This window comes from Centruroides sculpturatus, unplaced genomic scaffold (genome assembly GCF_000671375.1).
Source record: "Centruroides sculpturatus isolate CEXI.00-Female unplaced genomic scaffold, Cexi_2.0 scaffold16, whole genome shotgun sequence".
In the NCBI taxonomy this organism is placed as follows: Eukaryota; Metazoa; Arthropoda; class Arachnida; order Scorpiones; family Buthidae; genus Centruroides; species Centruroides sculpturatus.
Window position 1 is genome coordinate 612,557 of NW_019384548.1, and position 11,705 is coordinate 624,261.

At 34.1% G+C, this 11,705-nt stretch overlaps 1 protein-coding gene across 1 annotated transcript in view; it reads left to right on the forward strand.

Annotated features, from left to right (window-relative positions):
• Positions 1-2,266: 2,266 nt before the first annotated feature.
• The window catches only part of LOC111623575 (PQ-loop repeat-containing protein 1-like), a 52,903-nt gene continuing 43,464 nt past the window's right edge, over positions 2,267-11,705 (forward strand). Inside the window, exon 1 of the mRNA XM_023366195.1 lies at positions 2,267-2,277. The gene's annotated coding sequence lies outside the window, so the exon portion shown is untranslated. The remainder of the gene's footprint in view (positions 2,278-11,705) is intronic.

An 11,705-nucleotide genomic window follows, 5' to 3' on the forward strand; every position in this document is an offset into this window, starting at 1 on the left:
TAATATACAGAACCTCGATATAACACAATAGTAAATTTAATCCTATATTTTCTGGGCGAAAATTAACGTTAAAGATATAAACTTGTATTATGAAAACATTGAAAACTCCATTGTTAATGTAAATTTATACAAGATTTTTCTCATTTTAAGAGTAGAAATAAATAAATAAAATACTAGCATATAGCTGTTAATGAAATAACGATAATGGAATCAATTCAAAATCGCGTGAGCCGAGGGCATTTCCTTTCCTTCTGGAGCACTTTATAAGTGTTTCATTTTCTTGCAATTCCGAGGAGCAGGATCTCTTATCGCCTCTTCAGAATATACAAAGTGCAGCAAATAAAATACACACAAGTGCAGATAATAAAATTCACGGTTCCTATTACCTGTGACGTGGTTTTGGTGTTGTGCCAGAAGACTAACCCTTTCAATCTGGCACCCATTGTGACCGGTGGAAGTACTCTCCAAATAAGAACTACGGTAATTGGATTGTTTACGATTTCTATCGCTCGAAAGTCTCCAGAGATGACTAAATTTATAAAGCTACTGCATAGGCGAGAAAGACTAGAATTGATTCGAAATTAACGGCAATGGCTGAAAGGCGGAAACGCGATTGGTTTGGAGAATAGGAACCAGACTCTACACGTATTACGAAATTACTGGCAATCATGGCAGCGCTGCGACGAAACGGTCGAATCCAATTTAAGTCATAACGATAGAGGGTCATTCACATGTAAATGAGCAGGCCTGCTACACCCATATCGGCCCTCTCCTTCATTGTTTTGTTGCGCTGCTTCTCATTGGTTTGTAAGAGATGTCTACACTTTATCTAGATTTACATTTAAAGTTGAGTTCGCTTTTCCCCAAAAAGTAAATTTCCAATTATTGTGGCGCCATCTGTCGTCTGTCTGTTTAATTAACTTTTTTTTATAAACTTTTTAAAGGTATATATTATGATTTTAAATCGTTTGTATAAAAGATGTTGCACCTTTAAATCGTTTCGTTTCTCTCATAACGCGTTGAACTTGCAATCCGTTATCTTAAACTATTATTAAAATACTTTCTCGCTATTGACGCTAATTATTCAATCGAGAATTAAAGCTTTCCACATTTTTTTTTTGTCAAATTAAACTAAATTTATTTTAAAATTAATGTTAGTGCATTAAGGGAAATGCCAATGGGAATTCTTTCTGTGAGCAACATCTCCTCATATCATTCCCGATATAATCCAACATTAAACATCCCAAAACAATGTACCGACAATAGATGACTGCTACATTAAATCCAACATTTTTACGACCGACAGCTCGGGGAGGAGAGAAAAGTGATTAAATATTTGTCCCCGCGTTCGACATGGCCATCAACATGCACCACATTGCTCTGTTTCCATAAAACGCTTGGCTTAATTGTCATCCCGGACCTTATGACAATGGGGGCGTTCCATAAATATTTGGAGAGGGACACGTGACCGGACATCGATCGTTGTACGTCATCGGCCACCGAATGATTTTATCGCGCTTGTCGTTATTAAAGTCCGAGATGAGGGGGGAGGAGGGTGACGAATTTTCCAACAGGTGTCACGGCAAAAGAAAATAAGCTATCGAGATTTAACCCGTGAAAGTGGATAGGGAAGTTGACCAGGATTTACAGACTTGTGTCAGTTGAAAGTTGTTCCTAGGAAAAGAATGTATTCTTAGTCCTGTGACAGGCAATCGGGCGGAAAACTCGCATTCCTGCAAAGAGAGAGGCTCGATTTATTGTCAAAACTGGACTTCGAATGTTTGACTGTAAATAGATATTTCTTCTTGTCCCAGCTTCGTCTCTTCAAGCTGAAAAGCTTTTCCTTTCTATTTTTATTCAAAATGCACTACGGAAGATACAAACATTAGGGTCACTTAAAATTTTAGTCACGTTTCATTCGAAATATAAAAGTTTGGTGAGATTTTTATTTTGGCGAGTCATCGGTAGACAACAAGTGATTTGTTACAAGCCACCTTAAAAACTTCTGACCACTACTGCTTATTAGTATTCTGTACTGCCTTGCACTGGAAGGGACGAAATGTTTCTGACGCTAAATTCGATTTGGTCACGGTCTGCCTCCTTAGAGGACAATGCCAATGTGACCGCTGAGTCGTGCGACCACAGTCTACGGTACCGAAATTATTTCAAACATGTTTCGAAACAAGGTTTAGACTCCTTTGTCCAACTGTCGAGTCAGAGTTAGAACAAGAGGTCAGTGAACCGAAGGTCCGCTACTTCTCTGGGATTCCGATCTATGTTTTCGATAACTCACTAAATAACGTTCGTGTTTTCTGCTGGTTTTGTATCATTAGGTCCAACAACGTCCAAAGATTACATTCTCAAATGGACAAAAACTTCATTCTTGTCTCGGATATTCACATAAAGCAAAGCTAAGACAAATATTCGAACAGAGCATCAAGCATCTCAAGAAACAAATTAAAATTCCCGTTAGAAATGAAAAATAATTTTATTAAAAAGTTCTTTAGCCTTTTTTCTACTTGTTTATTTTCGTTTAATACACAGAAAAAGTAATAAAATCTAAGTTCGAAGGGCGTATCCCGAGTAACGTGTACCCTATAAAGCTATCTTCCTTACACAAACACGTGTAATGCAAGGAAGCATCCACCGGATGAGCAATATTACTGTTAAGAATTACCATATTTTCGAGAGGACAAACAATCAATTTAATGTCCACTTTGTCATATAATAATATTAAAGTTAATTATGTTAATTTACTAATTGTAAAAACCTTTTAATATTTATAAACTCGCATTTGACTATTTTTTTTGGGTGCGAATCTTTGTCCTGTCCATCAACAAGAGTTAGTATACGATGCGAAAGCGTTTAAAATATTAATGGATGTCGTAGCTAACATCATCTGTCCATTTAATTTATATTTATATATCCAGGGGTGTGCCACGGTGACATCAGTGACACGGCGACAAAACTAAGTTACTAGTCTATTAGGAATCATTATATGAGTAATACAGTCATAATAAGGACGTTGATGATGCCGAATTCATTAATGATCATATGACTCACGTTTAGAGCATAACGGGATGGACGATGGAGAAATTTTAAAGTAAAGCGACGGCGGTGCAACAGTATCAAGTTTGATTAGCGACTCGCGATTTTGTTCGAGGTCCGATAAGGGACGAAGTAGAGGATCGCATGCTCAATAGTGCGTGTCGCCACTGTCGTAAAATTTCACTCTGTATAAATTATATCAGTCACATTTATTGGGTCGTCTGATACATCCGGGATTGGAAGTGATTTACCACGATGTCACATCGTCTTGGCAATGTGATCCCTAGACGTCACTTCATTGGAGAAGCGAGAGGTGTCACAGTTTCTCTGGCTGCCTTCATTCATCCAGAAGGATGGGGAAGCTAATACCGGGGACATTAATAAACCTCTGCAGTTGCTTCTCTACTTCCCTTTATGGACGACAGATGGCGTAGTCCGATTTGGAAATAGGCTTGCATTTACTTATTCTCACATTTCACCACTTTTTCTATAGCTTATAAAAGCCATTTTCATATAACATTTTTGCTTAATTCTTAATAAAATCACGCAACACCTCTCATTTTTTTTAAAAAACTCTCTATCTCCTAAAAATGCCTCTACGGTCCCTTTTTTTTATTGATTTTAAATCCACCGACCCAGTGACGCCATTTTTGTAGAAATCTCTTCGATTTACGACAATAAAAACTTCATAAAAGAACGCAGCATTTTGCAATAAAATCAAATTTAAAAATGACAGCCAAGGGACAGACACACACGCAACACTTGGAGGCGGAGGAAACGATAACGATCCATCTGTAGTTGTATTGATATTGCCAGCCGAGTGACCAGGATGGACAGGAAAAGTCCATCACGTGCTCACCACGCTTGTTTGATTGGTTACTTCAGATGTGGACATATTGGTTTTCTCGCTTGGATTTCTCACAAAAGGGAAAGAGAGTCGCACAAAGCCAGACTAATTACAATATTTCTGGCAAAATGGATATTAACGAAAATCGCTAACTCTTGCATAAAACCCAATTAAAAATAACCTTCTCGGGCTTCCAGTATTAGTCTAAAGATTATTAATACAAAGGTTTATTGGTAAGCTTAATTGAGAATTTAATTCACCCAACTCCGTGTTTTATTTAACATTTGGTGTATGCGGTAAAGATCATTAGAGCAAAGAAAAGCCGATAGCAATCAGCGATGCTAAACACTTTTTGCTTCTGGTAGTGCGACGTGTAGAAGCGCTCATGCATGTAAATAAGAGGGGGAAAAAAGACGATCTGCGTCTAATTAGCAAGTTTGAAAAAGGCGACCGACCAGAGTCAGAGAAACCACAGAGGTAATCAGGTCTTAGTCGCTCCTCAATTCGATCCAAAAGCGAAATCGCGACAAATCAGTTGGCAACACCCTACGGACTCTTTGGTTTTCACTCAATAATTGAGTCATCCATCTTAGAGAGAGAGAGCCACCATTCTTATAATGTCGGCAACTTCCATTTATCGACACTTTTACTCGAAAATATAAAACCTATAAAACAATGCACCAACCAACTCTGAATATTACATCCGCTGTTAAGAAAACGATAAAATGCAGCTTCCGAGCTCTTCGTCTTAGTCATCTTTTTCTTCAATTTATCCTTTTTCTCTTATTAAATTCTGATAAACAGGTATACAAAATCTTGTTAAGATACATCCATACCTAATAAGATAACCCGGATAAATATTTTTACAGGCATCGAGGTGTAAAAATAATAAGTTTCTGTTTTATATATATATATATTTTTTAACTCGTTTCGAGTAAAATCTTATGAAAATCGAAGTTTTAAACCAGCAGAAATTAAGAATAAACTCAAACTTCTTCGGAATTATAACCCAAAATTAAATCACCCACATCTTTTAAATGGTAGCCATTTTATTTTTCGGTGCTTCCATCTGGCGTAGAGAAGTTAAGACCCCGACCTGCACCACTCCACTTATATAAAACTAAACATTAATTAAATCAATTTAGTATTCCGAATAAAATGCAAATCCCTTAACTAGGCAGTTAAAGAGCGGCTAGATGTCGTCAGCGCCTAAATCATGCTCGGATGCTATTTTTTCCCTTATTATTGTGACCAAGTCCAGCTAAGTTTCGTGATTTTATATCCCCAGAATCGACCGTTGTAATCCTAGAAGCCATTAATGTCAACACGGAGCAGACTAAATTATGGACAATAAACTGTCGGCTTTTCTCGCATCAAATCTTTCTTTAATTAAACTGTTCGTTGGAAAAGTGCGAATGAGGAAGGAAGGAAGAAGGGGAAAAAAAACGAAACAACTCGGGCGTTTAACAGCAAAATGTTGATAATATAGTAAAGTCTTTTATCGAAAAACACAGATTGAGAGGAGCGTTTGATGTCGTACGCTTTAAAACGAGGTTGTAAATGTTGCTGAGAGCACTTCCAATACTTGGCTAGGCGATAAGAGGATAAAGGTAATGATTCTGATTACTACTCACCTTTATTATCCGTTTGGTAATCCTGGAACTCATCGAGATATCTCCATAGTTCTCAACGCAAAATCCGATTCTGGAAGTTATATTAAATTATGAGTTTACTTAAGAGGAATTTATTAAATTACATAACTGGCGTCTGTAAAATTAGATCAGCAATACGTCTAATTCCATCTAACAATGAAGCCTTGCACGATTTCTAACATAGTTAGGTTCGAATTAAAAAAAAAATATTCGAGCTAGTTGTTGACAATTAATTATCTGGAAGCGTGTGAAGAACAAAAGTATGAGAGGAAAGGAGCTAAACACGGCGTGACGAAACAGCCGAAATATAAGAAATAACCTAAAAAAAAATAGTGTTTTGGAACCACAGGCCGATCAACTGTCGTCAGCAGTAATTGCTCTTCGGCATCCAGCGGGGGAGAGATGAGATCGACCCCATCTGACTGCAAATTTCCGGCCGATGTAGATGGATGAAGAAACCTGTCTAGATGTCTTTCGTCACGTCTTTGATTAGAAATAGATTAACTGGCGACAATAGGACCTGTCGTAAACAAGCGATGCACCTTCTACCGGCAGATAGGGCCTCATTTGCATATAAGCTTTTCTTCTTGGCGTAATGAAATGTCAGTTCTTACTAGCGGATAAAGTAAATTCAATACAGACAGACTGGCGGTGGAAAAACACGTAATTGCTTTCAACTGCTTTTTTTCTCTCGTCTTTCTTTTACAGGCAATGCTGAACTCTTTAATGAAAAACCAGATTGAAGACAATGGTCAAAAGAAAATAATTTCCAGTTTGGGAAAATTCAATTTTTCTTCCAGTCAATACTACAGTTGGACAATGAAGCCGAATGTTTCTGCAACGTTCTAATTGTGAATGCTATTTAGCATCCATACTCGTAATCTTCACTGCCGAAGATTATCGAAACAGAACTTCCAATCTATTTACACTCAAATAAACTTCCATTATATTTATCAAAGTGTATAAAAAATCATTATATAATTCTAAGAAAATCACTTTTAAACTCAAAAACTTCGTCTTCTCTATAATTACATTAGGAGACTGAAAAAATAGATGAGGGTGAGAATTAATTCAGTGCATAACTTACCGGATTAATAAAATTATCTGAGTCTAAATCGGCTCTGGAATAATAAAACGTGGCGACAACTGCCTCTTACACGACTATCAAACTGTAACTTTTCCATTTTTTTTTTTTTCCTTTGTCACTCGACTTTCAAATTATGACAGAGTACCGATGTTATTGCATTAGCGACTCGGACCTGCAAAATTATTGTTAGTCGGATCGAAAATCTTTAAATTCGCTAGAAAGCAATTAAAAAAGTAAAGAAAGTCGAGCACTTTAAACCCAATTCCTGTAAAAATTTTTCCATTATAAAAAAAACAAAATCCAATTACTAAACTCGTTTTACTTTATCCCAACATAAAAGTAGTATATCATAAATTGGATTAAGGGAGGTTTCTTCGGTATAAAACGAGCGAGTCAATAACGAAAGCGAAGAATCACCCCCTGGGAGGAGGAATCATCAAAATGTGAAGTATAGAAGCCAGATCGTTTTAAATTCCGTCGGTATCTCTTGCGTAATCAAACATCTTACAGACCATGAATCATAGACGAAAATTGACCTCCTTCAAATTAGATTACCGAAACTGTTACTGTATTGACGTCTGATTAAGACATGCTGTGGCTGCCAGGGACCCCAGGGGGGGAAGAACGATTTAAAATTCTTCCGAGATCTCGCTGCTGCCCCGAGACATCACGTACCTCCACAAATTAATTCTTGCATCCCAACGATAAACAAACACCACTTTTAATTAGTTAACTTTTGTTGAAAATAAAAATTAAGAAATTAAACCGTATCCAAAGATGATAATCACCCTTCTTATTTTATATCTAGAAATATTAAATCACGTATTTGACTGAGATGAAGTTTAAAATTTCATTTAACTTGATAAAAGTTTAGGTTTTGTTATTGATTTATACGAAGATTAAAAAAAAAATGGCACCGAAGATCCTAAGTTGATGGAATGAAACTAAAATAAATATTATTAGTTTAAGAAAGTGATTATTGACTGCTCCTCTCTTTAACAGGTTACAGAACAGAGATTTTAGTTAATAAAACAATTAATTATTCATTTTTATACGGAATTATATTTTTATTATTCTTTGCAGCTACTCGGAAACAGTAATAAAGAATGATCATGGAGTCAATGAATAACTAGATTCGAAGTTTATTTAAAATATTACCCATTTTTTAATAGTAAACAATTAATTTAAGTTAAAAAAAAAGCGCAATTTAATTTGAACTTTAACTAAAATTTTAATTTATACAGTCGAACTTTTTGTAACAGTCACATCCCATTTTCTCAGGAACTTCTTAAAAGAAATAACCTTCAAACAACGGCAATTTTTTTAATATTCCCGTCAGTGGCCGTTGTTCAGCGGAAAACTCAGATATGTCTGGTTTTTCCAATTGTTTTCTTTTTTCTAGAAACGTAAGAAACTACAGAATTCCTCAATTAATTTTTAAATTAATCAAGTATCAACATACAACCCCCCTATAACACTGTTGATAATTCCGTGTTATATGAATTCCATGTTATACGAGTCACTTAGATTTTACAAATACGTGTGCCGGGCTGTGAATGGCTCACGTATTTGTAAAATTTAAGTGACTCGTACAACATGGAATTCATATAACACGGAATTATCAACAGTGTTATAGGGGGTGGTCTACTGTATTTTTTTCCCACACTAAAGCAACATTTATTATTAAAAAAATTACATGAAGTTGTCAATTTAATATATTTAATACAGAAATTATAAAATTAAATATGAATTTTAGTCATTTATTTTATCCTTCAATATAATATCATAGTCAAATTAACTTGCTTGTAAATAGGTTTATGTTCAAATTATAGACGAGTAGAGAACGAGATTCCAGAGAAAAAAAACTGGTTTGGTCAAGAATGCAGCTTACATTACTGTTCTAATAATGGCGAGGGGTTGTCGATAAGTAGTTTCTGCGAGTTTCCCCATTGAATGGCATCGTAAGGTGACCTAATACATTCATCTATTGTTTCTTTCTATACGTTCTGCAAATATCTGATAAATATTTTAAGCGTTTACTTTGTTTATAACCTTTTAACTCGCTAATAAATCCATTACGCTAAGGTCAGAACGTAATCTATGAATGGGGTTCCCGATCTACTCGTTGAGTAACTTTAGCTCAGACCTACAAATACTACTAATTATTTATTAAATAAAAATATTTATTCGAAACTTAATTTATTCTTTAGGAATTGAGAAGCAAANAGAAGAGGAAAAGTTAGACTGTATTAAATATTCAAAGGTTTTATTTTTTTTGTGGAAGAACCTCATTGATTTTCTATACATCATTCGCAATTACGAATAAAAAATATATAAAATTTTTATATGACCAATGAAAAACAAAAGAGTCGTTATAAGAAGTCACAAAGTGTCGTCAAATTTGATTCATAAAAAATAAAAGCAGTTCATTTAGCCATTCCAACGTCTGATTAAACTATAATCAAGCTAGAAAACTGAAGAAATGGAATTTTTTAAAAGGATCTTTTAAAAAAATGAGTTTCAGTCATCTTATTGGAAAGTAAGTTGCAACAACACTTTTGGGATTTCAAGAGATACTAAAATCATATTATACGTCTTTTGTCCGAATCGAGTGCACCAAATATGAAAGAGAGTGGTGAATAATTCATGGGGGATGTTGATCCTTCTCTTTTCAGTGCATAATTGAGAAGGAGACTAAAAAATTTACTTTATATGGTACAATGGTCATCTTTCAACAAGAGGGCTACTCTGTAATTTCGACAAGAGTTAAGAGTGAGAGGTTCATCCTCTCACCTTATCGATCTCTTGTCTACTTATTTTACCAAATGATCCAAACAAATGAGTATTTGAATGTCATTTGGACCGAAGTAAAGTTGGTTCTCCAAACGATCAACCGTAGACCTAATTGAGTGGTGTTTAGGGAAAATTGCACCCCTCTGTCAGGTAAACTTTATCAAGGATATAAAAAACGAGGAAGAAAAGAATTGAAAGCTATCCTAATGAACGTTGGAAGGAAACTAAAGAAAGATTCGAGTCTGTTCTTAAGTGAAAGTAATTGAAAATTTCTACCAAGTTCTGTAAAGAATCGTTAGTGAACTTTTTCCTACTGCTACTGTTTAATGAACGGTATACATAAGGCCGAACGTAGATACGCTTAAGCAGCCATAGACGTTTAGGTGTTATTGATAATTGTAATTAAGGAGATGTTGGATCATTAACTGCGAGAAAGAGCAATCATCATTTGTTAGATCTGTCTCTCTAATGGTGTCCACTGTATGGTCATCTGCCTCTTCCGCTGCCCACCCTCACTCCATCACTCTCTGTATGGCGGGAACTGGCCAGAAGAAGCCCTTAGTCACGGCTCCGAGGGGTTTGTTTAATTCTAACCAAAGGTGAATTACTTCTATGACTCAGCATCATTACTTTCCGTTTCTAGACACAAATGTAAAACAGCGAATACGACAATTCTAGTTTCGATCTCCTGCAAACTTGCGCTTAAACCTTCACATGACTGAATCTACCGTTTTATCATCTTCGGTGCTTCGTACCAATTGATATGTATCTATCTGTTAGAACGAGGCCCCGATATATATCAACTTATTAACAAAAAATTTAATATCAAATTTTCCAAGTAACTTTAATAGACTAATTCAAAAGTTATTGAGCAAAAAACGTGAATTGTTTACAAAAAAAAAAACCTAAAAGTGGGACTCATTTAATGACCAAAATTTATAGATTTTGTTACAGATTAATTCTATGTCAGGCCGTTTATATAAAATAATATAAGCATTTATTATTCGTAGAAATTAAATATCAGCCATTTTAAACTAGCATATCCTTAAGCTATCTGCCTATCCTTTAAATATATTAAATATAATAATAATAATATTTCAAGAATTAAAATTATTAATTTATTAAGAATTTTACAATTTAATAAATAAATAAAAAATACAATATTATATCCAAGTTTTATAAAATTAATTTAAAAAATAAGAATTTATAAATATAACTTCTAGTAGGTAACCAAGGAGAAGCCCATAGGCCTCGACTCCCTTACCTTTATAAATAAATAAAGGAATAAAAAATTAAATAAGTACTGTACAGGAAAAGATTTGAAAGTGATATACGCACTTATACACGTGTATATACAATATCTAAGAGTTTACTCTTCATCCACAGTGCTAATGGGATACATACACAGTAGTACAGGGGTAAATACAGGTTTGTACTGTACGTTCAAATTCGGACCCTCCCCCTAATATAGGTTCTAGTTACTCTCTTGATAACCTCTGATAGAATTAATTATTAATCACTTTGATGTAATGAATGATTTTCATACAAATTAAAACAATAACTCAAGCTTTTCTTATTGAATTTTCAATTTAAAATTCTTATTAAAATTGAATAAATCTTTTACTAAAATCATGAGACGATATTTTTCTATTCTGAATTAATTTAGGTAAATATTCACTTCAATTTTATTAACTTAATATCGATTTATAAATCAATTATTTAGAAAAACATTATAATTTATTGGTGTATTTTTAAATATATTTTTTTTAAATGTTCTATTAGAAATTTAGAAAAATTACATATTTTTATAGCTAAATTCATTTACCATTCAAATTAATTTATGTATAAACATGAATAATAATAAATTAGTGATAAAATATCATCATAAACTAAGTAGAAAATCAAATTTAAATAATTTAATTAAAATCATAAAATATTAAAATTTCTAAAAGAAAAAAAATATTAAATTAATATTATACTGCAAAAAAAAATTATAATACATAATCGCGCAGTTCATCTTTTATTTAAATGAATTTATGCAAAAGAATAAAAGCGAAGAAAAATTCCTCATCTATATATTGTACTTGTAAATTGGGGGAATGAAGAGGAACATCTCCAAAAATCTCCCTAGCTGCATGCAATGTAAATAAGGAGCCGGAAAGATTTTTACCTAAAACTTCGGAATTCGGAAGTGAACCCAAAGAACACCACCCAAGAGACTCAGAAGATGCCCACATAGATAGAGGAATGCCGAAAGAAGAAAAAAAACTGGTAAGAT